Below are 15,485 nucleotides of genomic sequence, written 5' to 3'. Positions count from 1 at the left end.
GACGCAGGGTCGCGGGCGGGAGGAGCCGCGCGCGCGGGGCCCCGCCGCGAGGGGCTCCTCACAGGAAGTTGATGCAACAGGGCCGCGTCCGAGCCGCTGCCGTCACGCCGAAATAGCGAAATAAAATCAACCGGCGAAACGCACGGCACCGAGCCGCGTTCGGTTTTAATTACCGCTTTCCCGTCAAAGTTCTGGGGGGAGGAGGGGGTTTGCCGGGGAACTTTACGGCTTTCTTAAAGCGGCAGCTCCTGGGCTCCCGTAATTACGTAAGGAACTCAGACTGCTTGTTTTTTTTTTTTTTTTTTTTGCTTTTTCCCCCGAATGGAATTAAGTTTCCAGTTTGTAGACGAGAGCCTGAAAACACAAACCTTAAAGGTCTAGAACCCAAGTGGAGTCACCCAAACAGGCATCTGCTCACCTCACAGCGCTCACCTTTCTCTGGGATAGTTGCACAGGACAGACATGGATCAGATGGAGCATGTCCAGAGGAGGGGCACAAACATGGTCCAATGGGTGGAACACCTCTCCTTGTGAGCTGAAGCTGTTCAGCCTGCAGAAGAGAAGGCTGTGGGAGTCTTGAGTGGCCTTCCAGTATCTAAAGGGGGCTGCAAGAAAGGACGGGTCTTTAGCAGGATTTGTTGTGAGAGGACAACAAGAAATGGTCCCAAACTAAAGGAAGGTAGATTTAGATTGGATAAAAGGAGTAAATTTTTTACAACAAGGGTGGTGAAGCACTAAAACAGGCTATTCAGAGAGGTGGTGCATGCCCCATCTCTGGAGACATTCAAGGTCAGGCTGGACTGTGAGCACTCTAACTGTACGTATCCCTGTTGGTTACAGAGACTAGATGTCTTTTAAAGGTCCTTTCCAACTCTGACGATTGTGTGATTGTATGAAAGACCTCAACATCTCAGGTTTCTCCTGCATCACTTCTCACTGTGGGCCAAACATTGCAGCCTAGCCACCAACCTGGGGTTTGGTTTTCCCTTCTGTGATAGTTGGAGGCACTCAGCTGGAGTCAGCTGCCCACAACACAATCTGGAGCTGCTTTTGTCCTTCAGAGTGTTTGACAGATGCACCACAAATGTAAATACTGAGCCCATTTCTTTCACTGTTTTTCTATCTTTCTGATTAAGGAACAAGTTAAAAGAAGTTAGAGCCAGTGATTAAGTGTTACAGATTCAGCATGTTTATTCTGTTGAGAAGTCAATATGTGCGGTTTGACTAAAGTTTGTTTTAGAGATGAACTTTGGACAAAGTTCAAAGAAAAAAAAATCATCATTCACTATTACAGCAGACGTACAAAGAAATTGTATGCCATTCCTCCCAGAAGTCAGGCCGCGGTAAGCGCTGCGCCACACCGTCTTTGTTAGGTGCACGCTGCCTACAGAGATCTGTGGGTCATAGATGGGTGGCTCAGCCTGTCTCACACCAGCCTCAGCAATTTAATCCATAGGTTCTGATCAGATGTGTTGGAAGTGCTTTAATAACAACGTACATACTCTGCTCCTTTGTTCAGGCTCACAATGACAAAGAAGAGCAGTCCCAGCCTCTGCACTACTTCTGGCTTCATTTCCACATCAGCAGAAAGGGCTTCCCCAGGTACGTGTGTAACATATTGCTTCTGGTAGCATTAGAAGTGATCTCGTATATCAAATTGGAAACAACAGCACTATTAAACACACAGCTAAATGCTTGAATAAACCGGCTGTCATTGTTTGTTGGCTTCATGCAGATATGCAGCATGCTTCCATAGCAAGAAAAGCAAAGCCTTGATAGAAGTCTACAAAAAAAAAAAAAAAATTCCCTCCTTTGTTTCAGGGTGTCTGCCCACAAAGTTGGCCTCCACATCCCTGCCTCCTAATGTGGCATTCTCTCTGTTCACCAAAATTCAGCCTTCAGCTTGCACAAATTTTCCACTGTCTGCTTGATCACATCACCCCATCCCCTTCTCCAAGTTTATTTCCAAAAGCACGGGTCCAAGCCAACTCCAAGGCCTTTCCAAAGTTAGTGGAAAACTTGTGATAATCAACAGGCTTTCGATGAGAATTCGCAGGCATCTGCGGAGTGATGCTGTTTCTCACCGAGTGAAATGCAGGAGCATTTCAAGAGCTGCTGCTTACAATTTTTGTGATTATGTTCAGAAGAATAACTTACGTTGTTAATGCCAGTTTTGTTATATCCAGCCCACTTTACAGTGCCATTTGCTGAGAACACTTTAAGAGTGTCTTCTTGGATTTTGCTCTATCACTCAGCATTTGCCTGGCAAGCAGCAAGTGTGAAAGCTCCTAACCTCCACGTCAAAGATGGAGCCAACAGAGCTGGGTAGCCACACGGTGCTTTCCCTTTCCACTGTTTCCGGCATCAAACTACCTCAAAAATAAACTAAAAGTTAATTTCTTGCCTATTACTGTTCTTCCCTGTGCTGTCAGCAGGAATGCTAGATGACTGCATATGGGGGGGGACAGCCTTGCAGTTGTGCTTGAAAGAGAAAGTCACAGAGCACTTCAGGCAAGACATGCTCCTGTCTGACCAAACAGCTGGGCATTGACAGGGGTCTCTCTCTCCAGCAGAGAGCTCCCTCCAAGCACATACCTTCCCCCTCCTAGGCTTAGGGAAGAGCAGGGCATAGCTCACTTCTAGATGATACAGAAAAATCAAGCAAATGGTTTAGACTACTGGCTAGAGCTAGAGCCTGAGAACACAACACACACAAGGGGCTTGCCATTAAGGATAACAACCTAACTACAAACCACACTGCTTAGCAGAATGACTCTGACTTCAGCCATAGCTTATTGCCTTACATAGGGCCCATTTAGTACAGCAGCTGATGAAGCAGACCCCTGCTTGCTCTGGCCCATCCAAAAGACCTGCTTGCTCAGCAGGTGCCAGCTGGTCTCAGCTGGGGGTGGTGCAGCTGCAGGTTTGCTCTTCTGTGTGCTACTGGCACAGCTGAGGCTGGGGAAGTTCTTGGTGCAGTGGGCCACAAGTGGGTGAGGAGTGCATTGCTTGGGATCTGTATTCTGAGAACAGTAATTCAACCTTTGCCCCTTTCCCACTGCAAAGCTCACGTTCCCCACATTGTCCCAGCAGCACAGTACCAAATTGTCTGTGTCTCTAGTGGGTTTGTACTGGGGATAGATGCGATTTTGCAGCTAGTTATGGAAGAACAGTTTTATCTTACTGTCTCTTCTGCCATCACGGAACGTTTCACTTACAGGAGATACCTTTTATGAAGTACAGAAGTCATAGGATCATAGATCCTACATTGGGTTGGGAGGCACCTCTACCTGTGAGCTCCACCACAGTCTCTGATCTCTCAACAGCTCCCAGACATGCTCATCCCTGGCTCCTGCACAAGCCTGCACAGATTTTGGCTATGTTAAGGTTTTAGTATGTCAAGTCAGGAAGGCTGGCTGCTTCTTATCTAATCTGACTTTCAGCACAATGCAGGGTATTTAACCAGTAAATCTATCTCAGATCTTCAATTTAGGTAGGCCAGCACATACCTCACCCTTCACAAGCTGTTGCTCTCTGCTTCTGGAGATGCATCTGCCCTCAGAGAGCTGAGTGGCTCCGACCGCTTCCAGATGGAAGGAAAATCTGAGCAGTGATATCGTCTCCAGCAATCGAAAGGAATGGGTTTCCTTACCTTTTTTTGTATCTTTTCTCTTTAAGTAGATGTGAGCAGTCATAAAGGGGACATTGCTTACGGCTCTCGGGTGGCTGGCCAGGCTGACTAAGCACGCTTACCGATCCCGCACACTGTTTAGAATCACAATGAGCTGGAAACTGCGTGCCAAGACGTGAGCGATCCAGGGAGCAGTTACTCATTTTTAAGCCAGCAGTATGAACTATCCCATGAGCAATTGCAGCTCCATTATCAGGTAAAAGAAGCTCTTTTTGGCTCTTTGCCCTTTTTGTTAGGCAACATAATGCCCCCTCATTCAGGCTGATTTGTTGTAATATTGTCACCCCATAAAATTTTTCAGCTGTAGCTTGCTGGCCCACTGGTGGTTTCATCCATTTCCCAATCCAAATGCCCTTTTCCAGATACCCTCAGCAGAACCCTCTCACTTTTTATTTCCTAAGAGCTCAGAGAGGAGAACATCAGTAGAGTCAGAAAACTGTGGATGGAAATGAAACCACTAAGTATTCAGGGACCGAAAGAAAGGAAATAACAATCTGTAATGGAGATTTTCCACGTGCCACTAGCCTGATAAGTGAATAAAAGTCCACTCAGAACAGTAAACCAAGGACGCAAGCCACGAGCAATGACAGCAGCCACCAGGTTTTAAACACAGGCTTATAGGCATCTCAGCTGGTAGGTTGCACAGAAATCAGAGATTACAGGCAAATAGCATCTGTAGAGAAGTTTGTCCATTCCCATAAACAGTACAACCAGTAGAAAGAACATCTTTTTAGCTCTTTTAAGTGTTAATGATCATTTTGGCACCTAGCAGGGGAGACCTGATACAACAGAGCCTATCCTGAAGAACACATGATGTAAAAGGTGAATGCAGAGGAAGGGAAGGGGGAAACCAAGCTGCACCAGGTAAAGTAGGTGGTGATGATAATTTCAGGCTGCTAGCTACTTCAAATGTAGATACTGATTGCAGTTTTCAAAAATCTTTGCATAAAATTGGCCCCTGAATCCTTACATATCACTAGATATGTAAAGATCCTGGGTTTTGAGGGGATGGAGAACCTAAAAATCAATTCTGTTTCCTTCAAGTGTTTAACTACACATATATTTGAGCTGAGATTACCAGCTGAGCACTAAATTCACACCGCTAATTTCAATTTTAATCTCAGTATTGTCTTTTGTTGAATGATGTAGCACAAATAACATCAGCATTTCAAGCAGTGCAGAAGTAGTCAACTTTGGGAAGTATTAAAAAATAAAATAAAATCACTGAACCCCTGTATTTATCTCATGTTGCCCTGGCTGATCATTGTGCTGACAAGTAGGCCAGCTGTGAAACAACAGTTACTTAGGAGCAGTGGGGAAAGGCAATGCCAGAGCAGAGCTATGCATGGCTTTGCATGCGAGAATGAGTTAACTATGACTCAGTAGACAGAGAGGCGAGTGACAGTGCAAGGATTCAGAGTGGGTTTTCATGGCCTAACAGCAAGCAGTGTTAGTTAATGGCAGACTATCAGGAGTTAAGTACACTGTGGGTGCTGCTGCCCCTCGTTTTGGTTTTTGCCAGGTTTCTGCTCTGGCCTCCAAGTCTCATCTTGCCTCTTTTTCAAGTTAAGGAGCTGCCTTTGGAACCGAGTGGGAAGAGGCAAAGGGAAGGTCAAAAAATAGTCAGTAAGCATGGCTCCTATGGAATGCAGCTGTAAAGTATCCTTTTTATTTAGTTTTGGCTTACATTAGAGCTACAGTATAATGCATTGCCATCATATTTGTAGACTGTCCTAGCTCATCCAGCTCCAGCCCCCCTGCCATGAGCCAGGACACCTACACTAGATCAGTCTGCCCACAGCCCAATCCAACCTGGCCTCAAACATCTCCAAGCGTTGCTTCTCTGAGCAACATGATCCAGGGCCTCATTCCCCTTGCAAGGAAAAAATTCCTTCCTAATATCTAATCTAAATCTATTTACTCATTCTATGACTACACAGCTTGCTAGAGTCCCTCACCTATCTTCCTATAGGCACCCTTTATTCCCTGAAGTCCACAATGAGATCTCCCCACAGCCTTCTCTTCTCCAGCCTGAACAAGCCCAGCTCCCTCAGTCTGTCTCCACTGGAGAATTGCTCCAGCCCTCCAATCATCTTTGTGTGGCCCTCCTCCAGACTTGCTCCAACTGCTTCACAACCTTCTTATGCTGCAGGCCCCACTGCTGACCACAATACTCCATGTAAAAAGAGGCCTACAGTTCTACTCCAATTTATAATTATTTTATTTTCTTCCCCTCAAGCCTTCCATTTTTTGTGTGACAAGCAAGTTGTGTAATATATCACTCAAGAGTTGGGAAATTCAGCAATGAAGCCTGTTTGTGCATTCTTTGATTTAAAATTGATTAATAACAGTAAGATGCACCGATGTTACACTTCACAGATAACAACAGCTAGATAATGTCAATACATTCACCAATCTCATTGGCATAGTTCTGCTGTAGGACTAACACGGGTAAACACAAACTGGGAGGGACAGCATGAAAAAAAGTTTCTTTCTGAATTCTCTTAGGCAACTGAGTGGACACATGACATAATTTTGTTAGTTGCTCTTGCAGTGGACTTGAATAAACAGAAGTGAATTAGAATGAAAGTCTCTGGTAGTTTCAGAACACCACAAAGTTCCTGTTTGCCTCAGTTGTTGAAAGCATTAATGCAGTGCTTGCCGTTGGCCAAGTAGAGTTGAACAAGGAGGGCTGGAAGCTTCCTGAAGAAGGTGAAATGAAATGGGAGCTTGTGTTGTTCCCTTTCATGGAGACACGTTGTGCCCATCTCTTGTAGCAGCTAGAAGACTCACTGTCTGTCTCAAGAGAGTTGCATTAGAATTGGAAAGGCAACTCTTGGGATACAAGCTCATTTGCATAAAAATGCATGTATTGGGACTTTCCAGCTTGAAAAAATAAATAAATAAAACTGAGAGGAAGCAATGAAAGGCCTGCTAGGCAAAGGACAACATGAAGGGGGCCAGGGAGCAATCAGTCACCACATCTCAGTATGAGAGAGAAAGCAGCAAGAAATGAATTGATTGGACAGTGTTTAGAACAAACAAAAAGCAATACCTCTTCACCCAACTCATAATCACATTTGGAACTCCTTGCTGCAAGATGTGGGGCCTGACAGGATAGATACATTCAGAAAATCACAAAACAAACCTGCAGAAGGATGCAAGCCATACTTTCACCACTGACTACCAGTGGCCTTCAGGCCCCATTTCATACAGCCCTCCCAAAGTACCTAAAATGGGACATTATCAGGGAAAGGATAGGCTAGATGAGGCAGCTTTGGTCTCTTCCCAACAGCCAACAGTATTGGCTGTAACAATCCAAAAGATCTATGTGGTGGAAGGGCGACACAGAAAGGGTAATAACAAAAGGAGTAGTGCAAATGGAAAGGTGTTACAAAAGAAAGGAAAAGAACTCACCTATAGTTGAACATCTAGGCTCACACAAAAAACTCCACAAGTGAGGGATCACCAACCAGAGATTTGTTCCTCGTGGCAGTCAGACTTTAAATGAGGTCTAAGAGAGGTGCAGACAAGCTCTACCTCTTGCAGACACACACCTGAATTGCCTTCACCTGTGCTCCCAGGGCTGACCGGGTCCTTTCTCCAGGTGCTCAATCAGTGGTTCAGGCCGTGAGTCAACAGTTACCATAGATTGTCACAGGTACAAATTCAGGAACAAAAGATGTCACTTTTTTTTTTTTTTTTTTTTTTTTTTTCAGAGGGGAAACAAAATCATTGCAAGAGACTTCTCTTTTCGCGCGTGCTTATGGTATGCAGACTTGGTGTGCCTTCTGCTCTGCTTCAATAGAATGAAACTTCTCATACTGTGGTTTGTTTTGTTGTTATTTCACAAACCATTTGGGCATTTGCATGGAAACCACATGGTAAATTTGTATGAAGAATGAGCCATGGTATTTCTGTCGGTGCACACAGTAGAAAAGGCAGAGCTGCTAGGAGTGACAGGGCCTGGTTTAATTCCACCTCAGAGGAACTGAGATGTCCTCCCTCTATGGAAAGCATGTTCTCTGCAACATTTAAATCTATATTTAACTTGAATTTTACTTCTTCCACTTTGGACCTAAAGAAAGGCTTGTGTACCTAAAAGTTCACTTGTGTTTCCCAGTGATAACAGTTGATTTCATATACCACCTTTATGATTTGCTCTTCTACATCCACAACAACTATAGCACTGCTAAATATATTGAAGCTTGAAAAAGGAATTTTTATCTCCCCAGTTTCACATGAGCCATGTCTTTCCTCACTTGCACAGGATGCTTGCCTCTTTCTAGCAAAATTGAACTTACAGTGCCTGGGAATAATTATATCAATGGATATTTCTGGGGAATTCATTCAGAAGTTTTAAATTCCTCAGGGAATCCTTTCTGGCAGAGATGAGAAGACTGTACTGGGAACATTAACCTTAATGGATAAAATGAGAGACCTCAAACACTGCCTGTCCTTGTGGAGAAATGTGTCCTGTACAGATTTAGTGAGGAATTCAAGGAAAAATGTCCAAATATGCAAAGGTGCTAAAACGCCATTTCCAGCCCACGCTGGCCTTCAGCAATTCTTCTTTTGCCCAGACTGAAATAAATTAATTATCTCCCAGAAACAAACGTTTCTCAGCTATTTGTAAACAGCTGAGGGATGGGAAGTTACACCCCTTCTACCGTGGTGTCCTTGGAGGGGATCAAATAGCTGCTGTTTATTTATCTTTACTAGCATAACCGGCTGTCAGCAGATTATCTCCTTCTGGCATCGAGATGGCTCCTTTTCACCATCAGGCAGCTGCAGAAGCAGCAGAGATTTTTTTGCTGATTTTTGGCTTCCCAATTCATCGTGCCTCTTCCTTTGGCTGTCGGTGTGAACTGCTTGGTGGGAAATCAGCCTGCCAGGCCAGCCTGTCCCGATCCTGTGATACACTCTGGAAAAGTTTAGAGGCTCCTTCTTTGTTTTGGTATTGAGAAAAAAACGGCATGATTAGGTAGATAAACAATAGTGTCATTCCACATCCTTCCCCCGCTCAAGGTTCAGCTGCCCCCTAGATGTGCTTAGTAATGATACAGGCACGCGTACTCATGCTGGGAAGATGAGGATCATGAGGATCCCCATCCTCACCCTGGCAGAACTGTTCCAGACATACGACGTTTGCCATGGGACAGCAGCACCAGCATCTGATTGAAATAAGAGCCACGTTTTTATGGGCACTGCGCAAACACTTAAGGAAAAGACTGAGTATTTTCACGCCTAAAAACATAATATACAGCACTGGTATCAAGGAACTCCAGCTCTTATCCCCAGGAGAATAGAAGCCCTTTGCCAGTACCTGTCTCTCCCCTATTGCCACTCCTAACCCTGAGCTCCACACATGCAAAGGGGTTACGCCAGTGCCAGAAGAAGGCATGCAGCGTTAGGATTATTCAAATACAGTCCTTATCTTCATCTGATGAAGAAAAATCTGAATGCAGTAATGAAGAATCCTCTACAAGTGTCGTCTGCTTTCTCCTATGTTATTATTTTGCAGCACATGTAGAAAGCTCTTTGCTGTTGACTTCAGCTAAGGGCATTTCAACATGGGTCACTTGAGGGAGACTCCAGGTGGTGTGGGTTTAGGAAGGTCCCTGTGACTCATTTACCTGTGGGATCAAGGATATCTTAAGAGTGTGTGTGGGCTACAGCAGATTGGTGCCAGGATGAGTGCCAACGTCTGCAGTGGTCCAGGGTGCTGCCTGTGTTGAGGCTCAGAACAGAGCAATTTGAAGGCTGAGATTCCTCACCTTTTTATGGTGAGGATTAGTTACACTGATTACAAGGGCACCAAGATGCCTGCTCTGGGACCACCTAAGGTTCCTCAGTCCCACGGCTGTGGATGAGACCTCAGGCTGCCACAGTTCAGAAGTATCCGTTAAGCTTTCATTTGGGCTTATGTGAGACATATCAGTTTGGCATGGACAGGACACCTCTTGGATGTCCTGCAGTGCATTGATTTTGCGAGAGGCATGTGGGGTAGGCATGGCATTCAGAGAGATCTCCAGACCTCAGTCCAATGGCCTCAATAAAATCATAGAATCATTAAGGTTGGAAAAGACCACTAAGATCATCTACTCCAACCTGCACTTTTTTTTTAACTTCAGATCAAATACTTGGATCAGAAGAGAAGGTCAAATAAACACGAAGAAATAGACGAGAGACCATGAGATCAAATGAAAGCAAATAGAGAATAGACATGTAATAGATGTATATGTGATAGAGGTAGATATTCCTTTCTGTTGGTGTTCAAAGGCAAACTATACAGCTGTAGATATTTCCCTTTTATGAGAAGAAACGAGACATTGGAGTTACCCTGGGAAGTCACATACCCAGTCCTGGTGACACAGGCAGTGCACATGCTCTGGTCGAGGCAGGTAGGGGATGGCATATAGAGGTAATCACCTGGAGGGAGAGGCAGAGATGGAAAGGGGTGGCACAGACAATGAGGGAACCCCTGGAGGGCATCAGCAGAGGGTGGGTGACAGGCGGCAAGGAAAATATAACCAGAAACTGAGTAAGTTGTTTGAGAACAGCAGGCAGAAAGTGAAATTGGGCTGAAAAACGTGAAAGGGAAAGATAAAAGAAAAACAACAGAACCAGGGAGAAAGAGAGAACAAAGAGAGAAAACCAGACTGTGAAATCCACCTGAAAAGATAAGTGAGTGCCTCGCTCTGTATCTCTCACTGCAGCGAATATTTGGAGGATTCAACTTGCTGCCTAAGGCAAATTATGTTAAGTAATGGGGAGGATAATGGGGTTTACACATGGAGGGATCTTCTTCCCTCCCTACTTCTAGTTCAGTAACAAGTGTGTGCCTTTACACGATGTCCTTTTTATAGGGAAGGGCTCTATGGTACATCAGGGATTTTATAGGGAATGTAAGGGCTGCAAGGGCTTGGACCAGAAAAAGTGGCTGAATGCATTCAAAAATATTTCAATGTTTAAAAAAGTTGTGTGTTCCCACTGTTGCTTGAATTTTTATTTTTTATTTTTTAAATAAAGATTCTGTTTAGATCTATTTTAGAGAAGAATTCTGATATATTCCAAGCCTGTTCTCCCTTCCTCCTTTATTTCTCTCTTTCCTTCATGATTCATCCCTGTTTCTCATGCTCTATTTTAGTGTTCTCTTTTGTTGATTTTCTAGCTCATAGGATTTTCCCTTCCCTTCCCTTCCCTTCCCTTCCCTTCCCTTCCCTTCCCTTCCCTTCCCTTCCCTTTTCTCATGAAATCTCCCTGATCCACATGAGGATTTGATTTTTTACCTTTATTCCTTCTTCTCCCTTTTTCTTTCTCTTCAGCCCTAAGTGCTCTCCTCAGTGCCAAGCACAATTCCACCTTTAATTATTGCCCTCTATGAAATATCCCTTCTCTCCTGCCTCCTAATGTATAACATCTCAAATCATCCTACTTCCCTTCATAATCTTGTATTCACTCTATAAATTGCCTCCTTTCCCCTTTATCTTTTCTTGGCATTTTCTTTCCTGTCTTTCTTCCTGCCTGTATCACAGTGAGTGTCCCTCCTGTCTTTCTCTGCCTCATTTCTCTTCCTTGTTTGCTTCCAGCTTTGCTTCCAGCTTTCCCTTTCTCCAATGCCCCCTCCAGTCAATATGTCTCTGGCTTTCTCCCCTGTTTTCCCTCCCTTGCTTCTCCCCTTTCCCTTCTAGCTGGATGTCTCCTGCTTCTTCTTCCTCTGTAGCCCCAATAAAACATCATCTCCCTCCCCTCTGGCAGGAACAGGGAGTGATGGAAGGCTTGGGACCAGGAGGATGGCAGGAGCCACTGGAAGGGCATTGTAGGGGAAGAGAGAGGCAACAACAACCAGAAAACAATTGAAAAACGTACTAGAAAAAGTAAGGATGTTCCTAGCTACCTGTTGCTGTGATAATGAGCCAGAATCACTGAATTTCTGGTCTTCTACTCAAATGTAAACCAACGTTTCTTCATCTGTATTGCAGTGGTACCCAAAGGGCATGGCAGCGTTATTCTCACACTAGAGGCCTTGCCACACTGGCAGCATTTTTGCTTGAAGGCAAAGAGCAGGGGGGAAAGTGCAGCGTGTGTGCAAAGTTGTAAGCAGGCATTAGGCAGGGGAATTCATAGCTGCTTGGTATTTCTTGATTTTCTACCAGCCCTGACACACATTGAGATGCTCGCTCACAGAAGAGCCAGGATGACACCTCCACCATGAAGACATGCTCAGCAGCTAGATATTCTCCTCCTCTCTCCACTGCTTCCCACAGCTGAACGCTGCACACTCACAGTAACAATCCCCTCACATGTTCAGGAAACTCTAACCCCTGGTTTAGGTACATGAACCAGGCAGAAGGCCAGATAGACCTTAATTAGACATTATCATATTCTCACACAGTGAAGTCTTAAGATCTGCCCGTTTTGCTATTCCGTTTGGGCCTAGAGCTACAAGAAAACAAATAACTAGAATGAAGAGTGACTGCCTTTTCTAGGTACGTCTTCTGGCCACGTATCAGCGTGAGCCTGCTGTACCCTTTGCTGCATGTTTGTCAGGAGAAGCTAAGTAAAGGTTGTATTCACTGCTATTTGCCCTGGTTCTGTGATATGCAGTCAGTGTGAAATTCAAAGACAACTTAGAATGCTATTACCAATCCTACTAATGACATTTTTCCCTCCCTTCATTTAGTACAAAGCAAATCATACCTCAGGTGCTTAATTTTCTTCTAAAAAAAATTAAGACATTAAACATATTTGCTTTTCAGCTCCCAAATAATCCACCTCTGATGCAGTGGTTCTGACTTCCTAGCGACTGCCTGTCTAGAAATATTTGTGAAAGCAGCTCTCTGCACAAACATACCTTCAGGATCCAATCTGAGTGAGTACTTCCTGTGCTGCAGGTTGGTCGTGAAGTAGAAGGGTTGCTGAGTAGACTTTGGTCCTTACAATTGCAATTGCTTTCTAAAGAGCAGGAAGTTTCCTCAGGCAGCAAAAATATGTTAGCTTCATCAGCAAGACAGCACAGATTGAGGCTGCTGGCACTTAATACATGCAAATTGACAGGAATCCCAAGTCACCCATCCAAACTAGCTCTTCTGAAGGCAGCACTCTGTGCCTTGCCTCTCTCAAACCTTCCACAAGTGCTGACCAACTCTTGCGGCACCAGGCTAGCTGTGGAACGAACTGGTGAAACACTGACAGAGACTTTTGTGCTAAAAAGGATCGTGACTTTTGTAAAGCTGCATTTCAATGACATAGTAAAGCAGAGGAAAACAACATGAAGTAAAGCAACCTATGCAGTCTTTTCTAGCGCCTTGCTTGAGCGATAGCCGAATCACTGGATTTCTCTGCCTACTCTTCCTTATGCAAACAAGGGGAAGTGATACTTAGTCATTATTATAATATCTAGGGATGCAAATTACTGTGTCAATGATTACTGTTTGTTCTCAAAATACATTCCATTTCCCTTTATCCCATTTACAACACGGCATTAGTCACTTCCAGTGTTACAGAATCATAACCATTCATTCCTTGAGATGATGTGCTAGTTTCCCTAAAAATAAAAGCATCTCTTAGAGGTAGGCCATTGTTCGACACTAGGGCATACAGGATCAAGTTGCTTAGATACTAGGGTGATGAAGGCTGTTAAGGACAGAGGTGACCAATAAACAGCAATAAAAACTGCATAATATATTGAGGATACAGCAAATGCTTGTCTAATGTAACATCTGATGGCTAATGAGGATTTGTAACTCATTTGTAAGAACAGCTTTATTTTTTGCAATGATACTGATTGCATCAGGAATTTCATACTACTACAGAATAGTACATAAATTAAAATCATACACAACTATTAGCACACATTAATATGCTTCCTTGCAGGGGGTTCTACAAAGTGAGGAAACATCTTCAAGAATCAACCTACATTGTCATATTTTTTGCAAAGGAGTTTATCACAGCTATACGGGTATTAGACAGTGCCAACATCTCCCTCACTGAATCTGGGATCGTAAAAAGTCTCTGATTTCTGTCTACATATTGTCTTAGCAAGGAAAGAAAATGTTTTCTTGAAACTTGGCTGAATATTGAATGAGCTTTAATCACTGGGATGCAGAAGACAGTTACTGAGGTTATGGTTGCACACAAAATTGCAGTGAATGAAATGAAGATTGGAAACTGATAGAATTGTTCAAGCCTGTGTCTGTCTCAGATCAGGTTCCATATACACTTCTTCATAGGTAAGAGGTAACACGTCTTGATTCTTACACAGTTTTCACACCATTCCACCTGATGGTGTGGCCCCTTAGCCAACAAAGAAATACAGTTAAGATGAAATCCTCAAAAAGTAGGTGCATGACTCATTACAAAGATACCTTTGGAAACATTTATCAATTGTTCCTTGTCATTCGGAGAGGAATTTTCAAACGGGGTTCTCCCAACATCTGTGTGGAATTGATTTTATGCAGTATTTTCATTAGCAACCTGTGACAAGGGAATAAAGAGTACTCATAAAATCTGCAGACATCATCTAGCTGGGAGAGGATGCAAACAGTTTGGCGGATGGACTGAGAATTCAAAATGATCTCGCTAAATTGGAGAAAATCAGCGACTCAGTAAAGAAAAGTACAAAGTGCTACACTTAAGAGAAGGAAATCAAAAGCACAAAGAGAAAATGGGGAATAAACGGCCAGACAGCAGCACGGCAGAAAGGCAGCTCAGGGTGTGAGCCATGGACTGAATAGGAGTCAACAGTACGATGCTGTTCCAAAAAAAGGCAAAGCTAATGCTGGCTGTTGGGCGTGTGACACATCAGGTAACTGTTTTGCCCCTCCTCGCACAGGAGGGCTGTACACAAACTGAAGATCTCAGAGCTGAGCAGCAAATCTGAGAAGAAGTTTTGAAAGCGTGTTCTGTGAAGAAAGATTCAGAATTGCTTAAGAAAGGTGAGGCTACAGAATAGTATGGTCATTGTTGGCTTATCAAAATGAAACTTTTTCTCTGACCACTGGGAGCAGGACAAGAAGACATTTCTGCTTCAGATCAAGTACTCAAGTAATGCATGAAAACCACTGCCATTTAGTTACAGTGTTGTTCAGCACGTTGTGACAAAATTCATCAGGGATATCGTAGGTTTGCTCAGGCCTGCCAGCAGGCAGCTAATAAAGGATGAAGATGGAAACAAGCCCAAGGCGTATGTCCAGGGTGGCCACAATTGAATTGTGCCACCCCAGGAATGAAGACAAAATGATTTATTTTGTTACAAAGCCTGGAGATGGCAATATTTAGTTGGACAGTGAGGGCAGAGCAACTTCCTTCTATCTACTAAATTAGAGAGAAACCCTGTGGCAGCCGGTGCAAAAAGGCCATGAATTAAGTTCCCAGCCCCTTCTGAAGCTCCTTCTGAACATTTTGGTGAGGAGATCCCAGGAGGTTTCTGGGGAACAATAAAAAGTGCCTAAGCTCTCACCAGTGCAGAGAGTCTCTGCTTTTAGTCTCTTGTGCCTTGCCTACATCCATGTGGACATATTGTGTTTCCGTAGCCATCAGTCTCTGTTGTGATTTAACTGGAAATAAAAATTGACAAAATTTTCCTCCTCTTTTTCAGTCCTCCCTAGAGCTGTCTGCAGTTTCTTTGAATACTGGAGTTTTGAATTTCATTAAGGAAACAAAACAATCAAAAACACAGAACGATTTTGGAACCCACTGAGTTTGTCACCGTTTCTCAACTTGGAGAAGGAAAGTATAGCCAGTGCTGAGTTGCAAACAAGGTTCTGCTATCCTCCGCTGGCCACATTTA

At 43.9% G+C, this 15,485-nt stretch overlaps 1 long non-coding RNA gene across 4 annotated transcripts; it reads left to right on the top strand.

Moving 5' to 3' along the window:
- Nucleotides 1-1,293: 1,293 nt before the first annotated feature.
- Nucleotides 1,294-15,278, top strand: LOC122184249. 4 transcript variants are annotated; one of them, XR_006180521.1, is made up of 5 exons: nucleotides 1,294-1,343; nucleotides 1,520-1,602; nucleotides 3,682-3,887; nucleotides 12,454-12,566; nucleotides 13,571-15,278. It is a non-coding gene; the product is annotated as an uncharacterized LOC122184249 (long non-coding RNA). The 4 variants fall into 4 exon arrangements; XR_006180533.1 differs by lacking the exons at nucleotides 12,454-12,566; nucleotides 13,571-15,278 and adding an exon at nucleotides 7,411-7,520; XR_006180535.1 differs by lacking the exons at nucleotides 12,454-12,566; nucleotides 13,571-15,278 and adding an exon at nucleotides 4,464-7,372.
- The last annotated feature ends 207 nt before the right edge of the window (nucleotides 15,279-15,485 follow it).

The sequence above is a fragment of the Lagopus leucura genome, unplaced genomic scaffold (genome assembly GCF_019238085.1).
Source record: "Lagopus leucura isolate 7727_CA_CO unplaced genomic scaffold, USGS_WTPT01 Super-Scaffold_1, whole genome shotgun sequence".
Classification (NCBI taxonomy): domain Eukaryota; kingdom Metazoa; phylum Chordata; class Aves; order Galliformes; family Phasianidae; genus Lagopus; species Lagopus leucura.
The sequence above is the reverse complement of the archived record's forward strand: the minus strand, read 5'-3'. Positions and strand labels throughout refer to the sequence as shown.